This window comes from Manacus candei, unplaced genomic scaffold, assembly GCF_025592945.1.
Source record: "Manacus candei isolate 608988 ecotype Guabito, Panama unplaced genomic scaffold, ASM2559294v1 h1tg000028l, whole genome shotgun sequence".
In the NCBI taxonomy this organism is placed as follows: Eukaryota; Metazoa; Chordata; class Aves; order Passeriformes; family Pipridae; genus Manacus; species Manacus candei.
Genome location: NW_026138076.1, coordinates 17,228,089 through 17,247,359, shown reverse-complemented (window position 1 = coordinate 17,247,359; position 19,271 = coordinate 17,228,089).

Sequence of the window (19,271 nt, the reverse complement as noted above, 5' to 3'; positions counted from 1 at the left end):
TGTAGGTTTGTTAATTTACTCTTTGAAATGCAGCTAGTAACCTTTGTACCTTTCATAAAAAGATAGTGTTTTGTTGTACTGCTACTAATTACAAGAGAAATTAAATATCAAATATGCAAAGACAAAAAACCCCAGATCTATATGATTCTGTAGAAATGACAGTCACAGGAACAGAGAAATGGGCCTTTTCACTTGCACAGTTATATTTGTTTTTATCAAAGTATCTCTTAAGACTTGTTGTATGCTAGGGAGGTGAATAAGTAGATACAAGATACTCCATCACCTTCCCTTTCTTCATGAATTTCATCTCCTGACAAAGATCTCAATTAGAAGAGTTTATAATTTTCATTAGGAAAGAGAAAGAATGACACTTCTTGGATGATTTAAAGATGTAACTTTGCACTTTACTATAATTTGATGTTCTAAATAATTATGTCCTGGGTTTGCTTTTGAGGTTCTAAAGTAAGTTGTAATCTAAGACAATTTGTTACATTCTTGGCTGTGATCTGTTCTCAATTTAAAATAATTCCTCTCATTTCCCAAAAGCAAGCTCTTCCAGGCAGGCAAAAAACAATGAGGCCATGAAAGTAAAGCTATTTTTAGAAAAATAGGTTAGGGGACTTATGTTCAACATGCACACAAAAAGCTGTTAAAATTTTGTCAGGCTGTATTCAGCTACATTAGGATGTGACTGATTTTGAACAGTTTACTTTGGCCCTATCAACATGAGGTTCCAGATTTAAAATATGACATTTTGTGGGTGGATTTTGTATGCATCTCTTCAAAGGCAACAGATTTTTCCCTGGAGACTTGTTTAATAGCCTGGAACTAGTAAAAATGTGGTTATTCCAGTAGTGGATTTGTTAGAAAACCTAATGTTGTTTAAATAGAATTACTTCTATTACAGAAGTTAAATAAATATGTGCTTGCCAGAACTTTAGAATAGTGCATGTGATTCGGGTACCTGTGTTTTTTTTTCAGCTACAGCTTCTCTTTCTCAGAGAAAAAAAAGAGGAGGGATCATGCCCCTCTTTTCTTCCTGCTCTCCCTCACTTATTTTTTCTTTCCCATCTTCCATACTGTAATTCTTTGCCCTTTCATTAGCTGTAGTATTTCTATAATCCTTCTCTGAGCCACTGAATATTTTAAAAAGGCAGAAAATTATCCAGGTTGAGTTTTGCTGCCAAACAAGTAGTAAGTGCTATTTGCCTTTAGAGGGGTGCAATGTTAACATGTAATGCAGAGGGTGGAATACAGGAACAGTTTTTAATGGACGTGAGTTGATCAGTTGATTCAGTGCTTTTTTACAGCCATAGTCCCACCAAGCTGAATAAAATTACTGCTTGTCCCTGCAAGTCAAGTTTTCCTTAACTCCATAAATGATCATGTCTTCAAAATGATTATTGGCAAAATGCAACTTTTATCTAACCTGTAAATCATTCATTCCTAATATATACTAATGTACTTTGTTGTTGTCACAAACAAGATAATTTAATCAAATCATCAAATAGAAGAAGTCATCAGCTACAAATAATGACTTAGCACTCGAAAATTCATGTTATACCTCTTTGTACAACACGATCTCTTTCTGGAAATTGAAGGAGGTGCAATCCTTGAATTTATCTGCACAAACATTCAAAATGCAATCCCAAAACACACACAGCTCAAATTTGCATTTAATTCAAAGGTATGACTAAAGTTAAGACTTTTTTTATGTATGTATCGTGGATATTGCCAGCTGGGTTTGGTTTTTACATTTTTTGCCTTTTGGTGGAGCTTTTTCCTATATTTTTAAGTTGTTCGTTTGCCTTTATTGTCCCTCTATGTCTTCTGTTCTTCAAGTGTTTTGGTTTTTTTGTTTATTGTGCATTTTTATATGGGTGTTTTAGTTCTTTGTGGGACAACTGCTCTTGCTTTGGCTTTGTATTTTTTCTGATTATTTTTTTCTTACATTAATCTAAATTTCTGGTTGCTTCTGGTGTCTTCTAGGGGCTTCTGCAGCTATTTTTCTTACTTTAAACACCTGGTACCTGTAAAATTTGACATTCCTTTTCAAAACAGGCATCTCTTTTTGATGACAGATGACTGTTGATTTCTCTTCTGTGATCTCATGCTCAAGGAATTGCTGGTAGTAAGCAATTGTTGTGTCATACCTCTGACACGTCAAGAATAACAGCAAAGGTGATAATTGGTTATAATTATAATCATTCAACTTTCAACAGAAAAAAATATTTGTATTTAAGTGGCATTTGTAACTGATATCACTGTACAAGATATTACCATGGCGACAAAACAGTTATTTTGGTTGCCACTAAAAAACATATATTTTTTTGGTACCAAAAATAACTCCAAATAAAGCACAAAAAACAGCCATTTTGCCAGATTTCAATGTGAAATCAGGTATTACAGCCCAGCTACTTAGTTGCTTTATTAACCTATAGCAACCAATTCTGAAGATGAAAACTTTTGAAATAAGAAAAGTAAATATATACTGCAAATCTGTAGGTATTGCTATATAGGCCTAATTCAAGAGGTTATTCATCAAAATGTGTTTCTTTCAAATGGCCATCCTCCCTACTTCAATAACAATTATCATTCTTCACCAAACATCAAAGAAATAAAGCACAGTTATAAGCACTGTAGATCAAAGAGGGGAAAACTTATCTTTCAAAATAAACACCTGACAGAAATGATGAATATTAGAACTTGAAGCCTGAATTAGAGTATTGAGCTAACTTAGTAGCTAGTGTCTTGCATAGTTATATAAGACTGAGATTTTGTAGTTGTTCTGAATTCCAACACAGTTGACAGACTCTGCTAGAAGTTAACATAAAAATGTTATTATCTATCTCTAAAAATTAGGTGATATTATTCACAGCTTTTCTTCTCTCATAGAAAGAAACATGAATTCATGAAGATAGGGGTGATAAATGGTTCTTGGTTTGGGAAAAATTGCAATTTAAGAGGTTGTGGAAAAGCTCAAGACTTCACTTAAAATAAATCAGCATTCTGAGTTTATGGCTCAGAGCAGTGAAAATTTCCCATGATACATTTCATACCTTAGCAATAGATTTAGTTTGCTTTTTGAACAGATTTTTCAGATCCGTCTAAAAAGTGCACACAAGGGAACTTGTAGATATGATATCTGTGTAAGCTGCAGGAATCAGAACAGTCCACAATTCTACAGAATTCATCTTGTTTGATGTGACCAAAAGGGAAGAAAATCTATAATTCTGCACTAAATAGATATACCTATGATATTTAGATTTATGAAACCTGAAACATCATGGCTATTGTTTATGCTGGAGTTGAACGCGATGAAGTGTGTCAAATGCCATGAGAAGGGCATAAGCATAGGTACATAGGCAGCAAAAGGAAGATGAGAGAAATCACAAACCTGATGATTATTGGGGCAAGGAAGTTGGTGGTAGGTAGAAGTATTAAATGTCTTCTTTGCCTCAGTCTTAACTAGTAAAAACAACCTTTTGAAATCCTTGTTGGAAAGCAGGGGGTAAGTCTGGAGCAGGAAAGGCTTACCCTTAGTGGAAGAATATCAGCTCAGGGAATACTTAAATAATCTGGACATACATAAATCCATGGACCGTGATGGGATGCATCCATTAAAACTGATGGAGGTGGCTGATGTCATTGCAGATCAGCATTAGTTCACAAGGGGAAGCCAGACATTACCATCCTAGTAACCTGTGATGGAGTGTCTGGCTTGGTGGATGAGGGGAGTGGAACAGATATTGTCTATTTTGACTTCAGTAAGGCTTTCAACACTGAATCCCACTACATTTTCATGAAGAAGCTGTTAAAGTGTGGGCTGGATGAGCAGACAGCGAGGTGGGCTTAAAAATGTCTGACTGACCAAGCCTAGAGTGTAGTGATCAGTGGCACACAGTCTAATTGGAGGCCAATGACTCAGGTGTGCCCCAGGGGCCAATATTAAATCAAATCCAGTTCAACATCTTCATTAATGGCCTGGATGATTGGTTAACTGCAAATGTACAGTAAAATCTTTTCTTTAAATCATTATATTGTTCATCTTTATTTTTTTTGGACAAATACTGGTTTGTGCTTATTTAGCTTTCTGATTCAATGGATGCCTTAAAGTTAAGAAAAATATAGTTTATTATCTTTTGATTCAGATGTCTTCTGTCATTTATATAGGCTCAGACTGTAAAGCAAACATGTCTGTCAAACTGTTTCCAGATAAGCAAGAGCAAAGACAGCAAAATCTTGACTGCTGCCTAAAACATCAGAGATTATTTTTAGGCTTTCAAGATTCACTTTTATTTTTAGAAGTATAAAGTCTTTCCCTTTCCTTTTCCGTTTTCCCTTTCCCTTTCCTTCTTTTTCTTTATTGTGTGGTCGTACAGTGATTTTGCTTGAGCTCATAATGAAGTGCTTTTGATCAGCGCTAAAAAGGTTTACTTGTTGAGACCTTAAATGCAAAACTTCTGATGAGAATAAACTTCAAGGTCTCAGAATGCACTTATCAGATCTACTGTATGAATAAGTGTCAGGTCCCAGAGCAGATTGCATAAATCTTTCTGGTTGAGCTTGGTGAGTGCAAAGCTTAATACCCACGGGCTTGCAATCTTTTAGAAGGTGATTATAATTCAGCACCAGCTTTGCATCCTGGATGAAGGTTTTCCCCTTGAACACAAAGTATGTTACATGCTTGTGTGCTAGTGATCAAAATATCCAGAATGTTGCCACTCTTGCAATTCTTAAACCTGCAAAATGATGTTAAAATGCTGCATTCAATCAAGTAAGCTGTAAATTCACTTATTGAAAGTGTAGTTTGACCTCATATGCCAAAACCTGATTTCAGTCATAGTACTTTTTTTTACCATCCTCCATGGTACAACATAACTCAGACATTTATTGAAAGTTTATAAATGGTATGTTTAAGATTTTATCCACACCACACTCAGGTGAGGATTGCTGCCTGAGGAAGCATATATGTACTTAAATTTTCCAGGTAAATGTAGGGGGCACATGTTCATCCATGCTTGTTTAGGATAAATTTGCAGTCATATTATACAGCTGTTGATCAGTAACAACATATTCTTTTATGATCTGTTTCTTTTGACTCTTCATTTAGATAATGGTCCCAAGTTTGTCAGTTTGATACTCCTACTAAAAAATTTCTATTGTGATTTTTTAAATTTACTGTGAACTATATGTTTTGCAATATCAGTTTTCTCCAACTCCTTACTAGCGAAATTCTGAAGATAATAGATAACAACTTGTTATTGTAGCATTCTTTCAAAAATACTTTTTGAAACTGTACATTATTAACCTCATACAAAATATTTTCTTTGTTAAATTGTGGTTCAGTGTGATCTCAAATTTTATAGAATATACTGCTGAAAATGTCCTCCTACTCTTAAGAGTGTATCATAAAGCAAAATATAGTTCAAAATAAATTCATAACATTCTTTTAGTAATTCTTCATGGGGTTTTTTTGTGATTACGAAATAACAAACTAATTTGCAAAATTCAGTGATTCACATGAAGTCTCATGGTGACAATTTTGTGAAATTTAGCTGACCTTAAACTTTATTATTCTGCTTTTGAATTAAAGGTTTCTGAAATGAAGAGGTTAATCAAATACTATACAAGATTTCTCTCTTATTAGTCATAAGGAAACTTGTATTTTAATGAGATTCAGTATTTTGTTACATATGTTGCAATCAGCTTCCAGACTTTGATCAAACCTAATTTAAACCTAGTTTAGCTCAACAATTTTATCTTCCATTGGCAGTTAAGTTTTAAGACCATTTGTTTTCAACCTCAGTACTTTCCTAGAAAAGGAATATAAGCCTTTTTGCTTTGGAACAAGTCCATTTCACATTCCTGTACACTATTGGGAGGTATTACAGAAAGCTTCTTCCTGACTTTTTGGTAACATCCAAAATACTGACTATAAGGTGAAATGAAGATCAAAATTTGTTACAAATATGTAGACTTAAACTGGTTTATCAGACTAGTAGCTGGACTCCCTCTTCTACTAAAAACAAAAAAATATTCTTAGTAGTTGGAAGCTATGGAGATACCTTTGGAGAAGTATACTGATATGTGTTATAGTGACTCAATGTTTAGCTAGATCATACTGCTATGCCCTGTTTTAATTTTGAATGAATGAAGCTATACATTCACTGTATATAGTAGTATAGTGTGCCTATACTGTATCTAATACACCAGTGTCACATGGATATTAGGTGCTGCAATGTAGATAAATAGCCACAAAAAGGACACAGAAAAGCCACACATCACAGTGGTACCGTTACAAACACTTAAGTTACACTTAAAAGGTATAAGGTGGTGAATTAACTCATTTTTTGGCAAGCATCCTAATATTAACTGATGTTTACATTTTTACTATTTCCTGTTTATCTCTCTTTTTCTTGACATATAAACATACATATACATGCAAATATGTACAATGATATGTACAATGTGTGTGTGTGATAATATGTACAGAAATATGCTCATCTCTTATTAAATCTTCCTTGGGAATTGTACTATTTCTGTTGCTGTGTAGAGTTTGACCAGAGGCAAGGAAAAGAATCATCACTGAGGATAAATCAATTGTCCTGTTTTTCTTCCTGTCCATCAAACTGATGCACAGTAGAAAGTTGTAGCACTTAGTTTTAGCCATAACAGTATTTATATTTGAATTCCATTTGGGATGCTGTAAGGAAGTTCCAGCAAAGTTTATCATAGTGATAAACTCTTGTGTTTGTACTTAAATCTGTATAAATTATTGTTATATTGATATAACACCAGTCAAACAAGGGCTGTAGTAAGATCCCTGTTTTCATAAAAATAAACATCTATTCCTGATTCCATTAGAACAATAAAACTGCTTAAGTCCTGATACCACTACGAAGGTCATGTTGTTCTCACACTGTTGAGAAGACTTTATTTCGGACTAACCATCAGTATTGAATGAATCAGTAATAATCAAAGTCTTTCACTACTTCTGTTTCCCGAAATTTCGACAGTTGTCTGAGGCAGTGTTGAAAGCTAAAATGACCTTTTTCTGGCTTTTTCAACTACAGGAAACTATGATCTGTACTAAGCAAGTAAGATGTTTTGGGTGGTTTGTTGGGTTTTTTTCTTTTGGATGGGGAGATTTTTTTCCCCCTTTCAAATCAATTTATACTGTCAAACTTCCATAATAAAGGATTTTAAAGGTTTTTCTGTTTGCTAAAGGTGAAACTCTACTTTTCCTAAATGTGAGGAAACAGTTTTGCAGTTACTAGGACTGCTAACCATGTGATATTAGGGTATTGGAAACAAGTGAACGCCATTCTTGTGTGCAAATCTTTACACTCTGCTGCTTTTTCAAATGTTCTTTTATTACATATGCTAGCTTATCTCAAGGAAAAACATAAAAATATACAACAGATTTTAAAAACATAAAAATTTCCTAAGATAAGGGAAAAAAACAAAAAGCTGGACAATAGCAATACATTGATGTAACAGCTAGTTACATAAAAACTTGGAATGAAACCATAGTCTCTTGAGTCCACTGCTATGCTGGCTCTATTGCAATGTTCAGGAATAATTATGGGGAAAATACTGAAATACTTTTTTAGGTACTTCTTTCTTTTCCCCCTTTATTTTATATACAAAAGCATAACTATTTTGTGGCACGAGCTCGGGCAACCAGGGCTCCTTTCCGTGGAAATAAGATTCTCACTTGACAGTAGTGTCCTTAGAAATGTGAACTGCGATGCCCTACTCTGGTAAGCCAGTAGTTCCGGAGGTCACACAGGGTAGCAGAACTGCTGGTGCTTGCTGGTTTTGGACTGTGTATGGAATAAGACATGATTCCTATGAATAGCTGTCCTGGCTCTGAATATCTAAATTCTACCTGAATAGCACCTCATTTTCCAAAATATTTGTTTCAGTCTCTCATTTAGTCAGTTAATGAGATCAGAACATCATGTATTTCCTAAAGATCTGTATTATTTTACTAGTTCCTCTGTTGTGACTTTGGATGCTATTGTTTGTGATGAAGCTTATTATCAGTTTTAGCATCAGGTTTCATGGAGTCTGACAAAATGTTAGGAAAAGAAACAGTAGCGATATGATCTGAAACTGCCTTCCCTTTAGAAACACTTGGAACTTTACATCAGAAAGCTAGTGGTATTGTCTATTTATTTTTAAAAATATTTTAAAAACATTTCATCCTTTGAGAATGGCCATCAGTATATTTTTCCCCAGCTGGAGATGGTGTCAGTAAAAGCATAGCACATTTACAGCTAGTGACAAGTTCTTGACTGACTGTAGCCAGCAAGGGGTGCTTATGAATGCAACAGTCAAACTCTTTTCCTGAGAGACTGTGCTTTTGCTTTACAAGGTCCAGCTTCTACTGCCTTAGTGATCAATTTGATATCTTGTTTCAGAATCTCTGTTTTGAGCAGGTACATTAGACGACATCAAACTATCCTCCTCCAAGAAGGCTTGTTATGTATGAATATCCTTGACCTTATGTGAGACGTTATGGATCTGGTTCAGGTAGCATTTTTGTCGTGTTGTGAGGGCAAAATTGTAGTTGAACTTAAAACTCCTGCCGGTTTTTGGAGCATAGGTAATGTACTGCTACTGAGAAAAACACAGAGGGGAAGGCAAAAAAGAATAAATCCCACTGCTTGTAGCTCCTAGGTCCTTAAAGCATACAGATTGTTTTGGGTTTAGTTTTTGTGTTTGTTTTTTTTTTCAATTTGATTTGGTTTGCTTTATCTGGTTGGGGCTTTGGGGGGATTTTTTGTGGGTTCTTGTTTGTTTGTTTGTTTGTTTGTTTGTTTTTATATAAATGGAGTATTTATCATGTTTTCCAAGAACATGTTCTTTTATCAAAAGTCATTCTTTTCCCCCACTTTGACTAGTGTTTGCCCTTACAATAGTTGAATCTAAAGATGAAAGAACAAAATCCACAGAGTACATAATAAAAATCCATTCTGATTCACCTATATGTTACCAAATTAACACCTGTTCACCATAATCCTTCACCACAATTACCACATATCTAATTACATATGTCCTCTGGTTGCTATAACTGAGAACAGAATCTACCTTTTTTGAGCTACTAAGCAGCATACTCCTAATGATAATGGTGAGTTCAGCTGCAGTGTTTATCTCAAATGAAACTTGGCCATTTGTGTTGAGCATTTAAGAAAAAATCAGTTTAGTGATCCTGATTCTTATATTTAAATTGCAATTGTTAAATGGGAACCAGATTTATTGTCTGATTTAATATAAAAATACCAAGAAAAATGTTACATTACAGTACTAGTAATAGTATACATTTATCAAAATTTATAAACAAGAGAAATTTGTTCATCTGTATTCTTATGTCTGGTGTATTGGTATGCACAAATATATATTTCTGTGGCAGTCCTTCTGTGATGATTTTGGTAGGCTGAAGATAGCAGTTTAGGCAAATGTGGTTGGTATGGAACAATCAGAACGGGGTTTTGAATATCTAAGTTAATAGAGAATCTTCAGGGACTAGTAAATTTTTTTCACTCTGTTAGAGTAAGTATTTTAATGTAGCTGTTGGTTAAATTCAAAAAGGAATTTTACTGTAAATTGCATAACACTTTTTTATGACAATGTATTGTTATACTGGAATAAAATCCCTTCAGTGACTTCTATATGCTTGGTCCACATCAAAGCAAAGCAGCTTGTAAAAATAATCACTGTGACTGCAAATACTGTTTGATATCTATATTACTTCTTAATATAATTTACTAAAATTGCACTGGTTTAAATTAAAATCAAGCCGTTATATTTTCCAAGTTTGATTTTTAGAAATGAATGAAATTATAAAGCTGCTGGCTTTTAAGACACAAAGATGGACACTGTCAGTATACCTAAGACTATTTTAAAATAATTTGAAAGATATGTAGATGAGGGTAGTAAAAGTGCTAAATATTATTTGGTTTTGTTGGAAGATTAAGATATGATCAATTTCTGAGTAAGAAAGAAGTACATTCTTCCCCTTCTACTTGATGGCTTGAAAATGATGGGTTCTAGTAAGGCAGCAATTCTAATAAGCATGTGGGTCTGAGTTTCCTACAAGTAGTTTTCTTGTGACAAGTTAAAAACATAACTTAACATGGCAGACCTTGACAATATCAAGAACAAAGACTATGAAGTGTGATTGTTGTAAGTTTCCCATGCTTCTGTAGCAATACTGAAACAGCAGGCACCAAGGAATGTTCAGTATAATTAACATATCAACCTGAAGGATCCTTCATATGTGTCTGTACTTCTTATTACCAAAAACAGAGCATCCTCACTATATTCTCTCTGATTACTCTGAGTGATTCATTTCCTACAGATTCACAGTGAGCTCCACTTCTGAATTAATTAGTGTATCTATATATGTGTGTTGTCTCTACAAAAACAATTCTTTTGGTCAAAAATTACAGAAGTCCTGAAGTCTTTCTCTAATCTGAAATAAAGACCAGTTGTTTTATTCACCTCAAAAAACAGCCAGAATAAGACAATGCCTAATACAATTTGAAGTTCCCATTTAGGCTTTGGTGAAAGTACAGGCAGCATAAAAGTCTAGGGATAAGAACCTACAGTTGAAAATATTGCATTACTAACCCCAGAATTCAAGTTGTCATCATTAACCTTGACACAGTAAGCATGATCTCACCACTGTTTGTTCTGTCCTAGCCTGTACTAATACATACATTTTTGAGGTATGTAGACTTTAATGGCAGTAAAGAACATTTTCCTTTGATTACAGGAGTAGGTGTCTTTCTCTTTCCAGCACATAGTAAACATAGGCATTGTTGTGGTTTAGGAATGGTACTCCCCAGATCAGTGTCCTTGCTGAGACTCTCTAAGCTTCAACACTTTCCAATGTGAATATGGAAAGAGGTAAATGTTAGAGAGTGCAGGGCCAAAATTTTACTACGTCTTCTCTACTAGATCAGAGAGTATGTATTCATTGTTTTCACATTAGCAACTCTGACTCCAACAACACTAAAGGATTAATGTATATTCTTCAAATTTCAGATCTTCAGATATGAATGTTCATATATCTATATAAAATATTCCATTATATCCAAGCAACAAGCACATGCCCTCTAGATGTAGTACCTAAGAGTGGTAGTGCATATTTCAGGCAATAAACTGCAAAATTTTACACCATCATACAACTTTACTCTTCAAATTCAAACAGACATTCTCAACATAGTTGTCTTAGAGTATGTGTGTTTCTTGGATTCCTAAAATACCATGGTCCCCAGGCAAAAACTGCATGAGAGAAAGAATTTTTCTTGGAAGTGGGCAATTAGCTAAAGAAAAAAGTATCAATTTCTTATCACTTAGCCAGTCATAGAAGTTACTGTAGTCTCTCATATCTATTTTTCATTTGTCTCCAAGTTATTTGCTAAGCATGAAAAGAAGAAAAAAGGAAAGAAACTTAAATTCACTGAGTATAGTATGTCAATGAGAAAGCTTCTGCTTCCTGAAAAACCAGGATTAGTACCTCCAGAGAAAAAAAAATGCACCAAAATCCAACTAAATAGAGGAAAACTGCTATCTAAATAAAGAATAATATTTACATTAGACATCTGAGCTGCTCACATAATAGACTGATTTCATTTAAGGAGATGATAGATGTGGGTTAAATGTTTAGGAAAGGTAAATTCACTGTCATCTTACATATGTGTGTGTTTCAGTGCAAATGCACATAGGTATATACATAACAGTAAAATACAAAGCTACAAGTGATTAGAACCATCAGAACTGTTCAATAATGGAGTTTTGGTACAATTAGCTTATGAAGCTCTCATTTTAAGGAATATTCAGTCTTACTCAGTTTAGCCAATATGTCCTAAGTTCTGATTCTGCAAGCTGCAATAATATGGGTAATCTCTTTATCCCTGCAAGGAAATGCATCATGTAATTTACTATATTGCAGTCACATCATCTAAACTATCTGGAGCTATTTTGTAAACACTATATCATAGAACTCTGAAACACAGAATATAAGAAATATGAAAAGCGCTTTTCTATTGTCACCGCATCATCCTGAATTTAGTTCAAAGTAGTTCAATTTGTACAGCAGACTATTAATTGTGGGAAAAAAGTGTATATGCCATAATCTGTTTATAAACTGTCCTAAGCATAGTTATCTTGAGTAATAAGGGTAAATAATAAATACCTCAGCACATCATTTCAATAATGTAACCTATTCAAAATTAGAAGTTTTTTAAGTAGACATTAACATAATAACAATTCACAATACACCAGAGTATACTCACATGGCAATTAATTATTTTGGGGAAAAGTTAACAGAGGAAAGAATTATGTACAGTAAGCCACATTATGAGTGAACTGAAACAGATATATTTAGCCAGATTTGTAAGGTTTTCTGTTAAAAATAGTAGCCTAAATGGTTTACTTTCTAAAAAACCATTTTATATTAAAGAAGTCTCACATTATAGATTTTCAAATGTCTCTTTCTCAGCAGAGAAAAATTGTATGTATATTTTGTTGTATTAAGCTTCAGATATTGGGACTCAGTTTAAACAGAAATTATTATTCGTACCAAATGTATTACAGAATTTTCTGGAGTCATTTGAAATAAAATCAAAAATTTTAGGGGACAAAACCAAGAAATACTCAGTAAATAAAACTATATAGTTCTATTCTATTCACTATGTATTTCACGCAGAATTGAGTTGGGAGAAGCATTTGATAATTCATTGTTGGAAAAACCCTTGTTGGTTTAGTCAAGCAAGAAAATTACCCCCAAAGCCCACAAGATTTATAATGCTTAGAAAACAAAAAGAAAAAAATGGCAACAAAAGATAAGGGCAATTCAAAACCTAATGAGACATTTTAGACCTCATTTACATCTCTAACCTGATGCATTTGTTCAAAACGTTTTTCTTACAAATTTGCATACTAAAAGCTTATTCTTCCCTAACCAAAATGATGATGAGATTTCCCACACTATACTAAAGTTAGCATTAGTTTAAAAGCAACTTATAGTCACTTCTAGAAGATGACTAGTGTATCATTCTTAAATTCACACCTCTATTAGAGCTGATAGTGCAACCAAATACTTTTTTCTTTATGTATGATGTCTGTAAATTTAAAACAGAAGTTTTACGGATCATTACTACAAAGCATGGTAATTGTATCACTGAATGGCCTTTTTTTGCTAGACAAGTCTATTTTTTTTAATTAAATGTGAATTAAAAAAATCCAAGCATGGGGCTAAATGTCTTTTGATTGGATAAGGATCATCTGGTGAGTAGTGTATATATGGATTTCCAAAAGGCTTTCAATGAAAATCCCTTGTCAAAAGCTTTTAGGGAAATCAAGCAGCCATGACATAAGAAAGGTCCCTGTATGGATAACTAATTGGTAGAAAGAAAGATGCCAGGCATATGCTCACTGTAATCAGTAAAGCAAAGCGTAAAACTAAGGCTCCCTTCACCAGGTGCAAAGGTATGGCTTAAGGGTCAGTCTTCCAGTTCTGTTTATATTTTGGTTTTCAATTGCAGTTTCAATTTGAATTGAATTTTGGTATTTTCAGAAGCGGAATAAATCCTGCTGTTAAAATAGCAAGAAGTAACAGAATATCAGTTATTCTTCTTAGCTGCATATGAATTTTTTAATCTGGTTCAAAGGTTAGGTATTTGGGGCTGAGGTGAGTAATGGAAATATTTAATGCCCAAGAGAAATAATATAAAACATGTATATTTTATGATGTGTTTAAGAAGACACCAGATAAGTAGTAGCACCACGGGGGGTGGGGGGAGAGAGAAGCACGAGATTATGAAATTTACATGATTTCTAATTAAAAAACAATCTTAATTGGCAAAAAAGTTCAATAGAAAAATCTCACAGAAAAAAATAAAATTTACGCAATCTCTAAAACAGCAGCATATCTATAACAGAATTGTTACCTCTTTGCACTAAATAACACACAAGTTATTATATGACCTAAGTAACAAAAAGGTTGTCCTTTTACCTAAGTTTAGATGCAAATAAGAATTGTGAGTGTTATCAAATATTATAAAATGATGAAAGTTATAAAATGCAAAAATAGTAAGGACCTAAAATTCCTTTCCAGAGGAAAGTGCTTTTTAGGATAAATGCTTACCTAAGAATTGTTAAATTTTTTATGCTCAGCCCTGAAGCGAGAAATCTGTCACCTGAAATTATCTTATGCTTTGTGTGTTTTCACACTTCTGTTAACAGTGAACTGTTAATTGATATGCATGGGAGACACGGAATAAAGCAAGATTTTGGACAATATGCTGCTGCTTTCTGGATTAAAAACTCACACAGCTTCCTCCAATAACTGATAATAAGTAACTTTTGCTTTTATGTTAGCTTTTTACATCATACTTTGAATACATCGAAACTATTGATCAATTTTAGCCAAATAAAGCAGAGGAATGGGAACCTGAAAGAATTTTACTGAAAGTCCTCTTAAAATAGATGTTTGAGCAGAGGGGAGAGATCCAAAATGATATCCCAGTTTTATAGATGGAGTAAAATGATCTTAACTTATTCGTTAGATATTAGTTATAATGAAACAGATCATTAGTTATAATGATCAGAACATTGCTTCTTATAAATGTGCTGTTTATGGAAATATCTGTTTCCTAAACAAATGAGATGATACTACAAGTTTTTAGATGCCTGTTGCTTAGTACCTGGTAACATTACGGTCTTAGAAACCTTTGCAAGCTTAATCTGAGCCATTTGACAGATGTGATTATTATGCTAGGTGTGTGTAGCATAAATAGGTGAATAGATAATTATTTCTAAGAATTCCTGAGGCGTATTTCTTGAACTGCATGTTAAAGTATTAGACCAAGGTCTAAAAAAAGGGACTCAAAATATTCCTTAGAAAAAAATTAGGCTTCCGTGTCCATACTAATTTCAGAAACACCTCTTTTAGTTACTGCCTGACTCTGAAGGCACCTTAACTCCAAATACACTGTTTTTTGACCTAAGTAATGACAGTTCATGTTTCTTTGCATGAAAAAAATGCTTTGGGCTGCAAAATTGAGTAATATTGTGTCTAGCTCATTCCTAAGATTTCTAGGGATACTGTGGTTTTGTCCAAGGCCAAGAAGGCACTCAAGTCCAGCAAAGCTTCTAGGGTTACATCTGCCTTCTTAAAGAATACTGTAGATACTATATGCTACATGCTATTTCTGGACTGAGACACGAAATTAGAAACTCTTCATCTCCTCCTAAAGTTATGTACTTTATACATATATACTTTTGCAAAATTCTATTTTGCAAAATAGAATTCAAGGTTTCTTGGGCTAGCAAAATGCAAAAAAACCCTACTTTAAATTTGTAGCCTTAAAACGAAAACAATAGGCTGGAAAAATAAAAAAGGCTTAGTATTTACCACTCTTGGGTTTTTATGCAATTACTACATAAAAGTACTACATGTCAGCACCTTTAAGTTCCCTGTTTCCTCCCTCTCCCCAGGGCGATTCCCCTGAATAAACAGACACCCTTTTTTTTTTTCCCAGAACATGCATTAAACAAAAGGGAAGTGTATCCTGATGAAATAGTACTGCATAGTACTGTAAGGAAAACAAAAAAAAAGAAGGAAAAAAAAAGACTAATCTATTCCTCAGCTTTGGAAAAAAAAAATGGTTATAGCCTCAAGTTTTTAAGAAGTTCTCAGAGATAAGATGCCAAGTTGAAAGACGAACCTCATTATATTCCTGTGCTCCGAGATTTTAGGCCTCTGAGAGATGTTTCAAATGGCTTGTTTTAGCAATTGCCCATTATCTACCAGTAGATACCCACACATAGATCCCCTAAGTGTTCCCCAGCTCAGTCTTCTATTTGTCTTGTGCTTCACTTTGAAGAAGCAAACTTCCTACGTCCTGCATCAGAAGACTTCTCATTAGGGGATCTGAATTCCATACTGCAGACCAGTACTGTAAACATTAACTATTACACCATTTAACTTTCAGCTTTGTTAGTATCTTCTAGCTGTTTTGCTGATCAATGAGAAAATATAAGAATTTTCGTCTATTTATTTTATTATTATTTATTTTCATCTAATCTATCTATTCTAGAACCCTATTCACTGCAGGAAATTTTCCAAGGTCTTGTGGCATGCAAGCATACCCTCTATAGGGATTTCAAGGTCTTACTGGCTTCACTTATATCACAATGGCCTTTTGTAATTCTCATGCTTTGTAAACCTCTCTGTCATAGCTATTTTCAGTACTTCTTAGCCCTTCTGTTTCTTTCCTCACCCGACTACATTCATGGAGGCATACAAAACTCAAGTTATTTTCTGCCCATATGGCCTCAGTAGGTTAATCCATTTCTAGATTGTTGTACGTCAGTGCTGAGCACTCTTAAATATTTTCCTGTGCAATTCCATCTGGAAGTCAACATCTCACCTCCTGTCTTTCTAATGTCTTTTCGTAGCAACTGCATAGATTCCTCAGAGCACAGGGAAGATTAAATTTGCCCCTTTTTAAATTTTCTTTTGCTTTGCCTCTTTCTGCAGCACTGACAGCTACTGCATTATTGTTGCAGACATTTAATTTTATTTGAATTGTATGTGTTAATAGGTGACAATATTTCAAATTAATAAATAGTAGGTCTGAAGCTGTATTTTCCTTTAATTTTTTTTTTAATTATTGCTAAGTGTTGAATGATTGAGAGAGGACAAACCTGCATATGGGAATCTATGTTTCAGATTGCAGCTGCACTCTTTTTGAAGATTCCAAAACACTTGGAAGCTAATTTCTTTTTCTTCCCTTTCTTCACTTTCTTTCTCTCTTTCTTTCTTTCTTCTTTCTCTTTCTTTCTTTTTCTTTCTTTTTCTTTCTTTTTTTTCTTTCTTTCTTTCTTTTCTTTCCTTCTTTCTTTTTTCTTCCTTCCTTTTACCTTCCTTTCTTCCTTCCTTTCCTTCATTTATTTCCTTCCTTTCCTTCTTTTTTTGTAATATATTTGATGTACCAGAATTTTTGCAATAAATTGAACATCAGCCTGAGCTCCAAGACCTTAAGAAACTTTATAGATTTTTTTAAATATCTTTTTATAAGTAATAAAACTTTGATAAAGGCCTTTTGTGACACTGACATACATTAAGCATGGCCCTTTAAATGTTTTATTATTTATTCTCATTTTAATTTATTAATTATCTTTCTTTTTCTTGTTTATAAAAAGTTGACTTTTAAATCCTGACTGACATTTTTGTCTTCTCCAAATCAAGAAATCATAAGAAAAATATCTGGGGAAGTTATCGCTAAGAAAAGATAGAGATTTATCTATCATTTTGTTTGCTTTTTGACATCCAAAATTAATTAAACATGTTTAGGTAGATATTTATTTTTATTTCTTATTCACTATTTACATTTCTAACATTCTAACACATAGAAATAGTACAGTGATAAAATCTCAATGGCAGAGGTTTATCATTTCTCTATTATGGTTATGAAACCAGGATAGCTAACACAGAAGAGTGGCTACTTTGCTTCTTTTGTCAACAGAGAAGTATTTTGTTTTAAGCAGCTGCAGTTTATGGTGGACTGCACAGGTATCCTGTTGTGCAACAAAGTGTACACTGCTTGCACTGTAATGGAAAGTAATTTCTTTCCCCTTCCCCAATTCTCCCCCACAACCCTCAATATATCAATGTCCAATTGAAACTCTGAAGATATTTTAAGACTTTCCTTAAGCCTGGCAAAGGCTGAAGTTAAAACAAAGATTTCTTTTATCCTTCTAATCTATGGATGATATACCGGCCTTTTAAATATGTTAGCAACCAGCGTAAGCTGTTATCTGCAGCCTGCCATAAATTATACTAGGAGATCCGCAGCAGGATGAGTACTGGACAAATGCAAAGATCACAATTACTCATATCCATGTTCAGAGGAATTTTTTTTTTATATTAGCTTTGAGAATCTTTAGTAAACACTGTAACTGTAAGGATTGTTTTATAATTATTGTGATAACACAAACCAGTTGTAGACAATAAGTAAATTTATACTCCTCATGTGCTATAAATTGTAAGGACATGATTCTTCAAAAGTACATTTTGAAGGGGTTTTCAAACTGTGTCTGGATTTTTTCTTGCATGTCAAATATTACAAATGTTACATAATATTACAAAAACGAGCTAGAGCTAGACTAAAAAACTTCAAACTATCATGTATATCAATCTACAGCATATCTAGTTATTACTTGCTATTACTAAGAAGTCTATTTAGAAATTTTTCATTCCCTTATGAAAAATAAACTCTTCTAAGTATATTTATGGCTTTGCATCAAAATCCTTAACTGAAGGTAAGGTGAACTGCATTATAATTTATAAGTAAGCAAAAAATTAGGCAACAAATATCAAAAGAGCATTTAATACCCTCACAACCTGTAATCAATATAATACAGAATATAATCCTGACATTTTCATTCTTGAGAGTTCTAGCAAGTACCTTCATGGCTGTAAAGCATAAGCCTCTAAAGGTAATACAGAAATTTCAGAAAGCAGGAGCAAAATGATGCACCAAACATTGCTAGGAAGTCTTTATCTTTCAGTGTTGCCACTAAAAAAAATAAAAAATCATGCCAGTTATGACAAGATCAGTAAATAGGACAACCTAACTGGAAATTATACTGGATAAAATTAACACTTAGAAAAAGAGTGGGACTGGGGTGTGTGCTGAATGACTGAAAATAACATGCAGGTGGCTCAGCCTGCAGTCTTTCCCAGAATATCCATTACTGTATCTTTTGTCCTAATTCTTTTTTTTAAATCCCACCTTCCCTTCCCTTTCCTTCCACCAGCACAGTGATGAACTAACTATTTACAGATGCTGTGGAAGATACTTGTGCTACAGCACTATGGAGTTGCTATGATCTAAATCTCTTTAGTTGTGAATAGGAATGTTGCCAGTATTATTGTAAAATCTCATAAATTCTGTCAGCAAAACAAAAAGTACAAGAATTATTTATGCCACGCAGCTATATTTTCAACTGTGTTTTCCTGGTATTAAGTCTAAATTGATGAATCAGTGATGGATGGAAATAGAGCCTTTATGTAGAATGCTCCACACACAAACCCAACTCAGAAGTATATACTGTCAAGTGATTTCTGGAGGATGGGAGGTGAAAAGGGTTTGATTCCATAGAAAGAAGTGTGAATATTGTATACTAGAATTCTAGTTATCTCCTCGGAAAACCACCTATACACTGTTCAAGGTGCAACTTGCTGT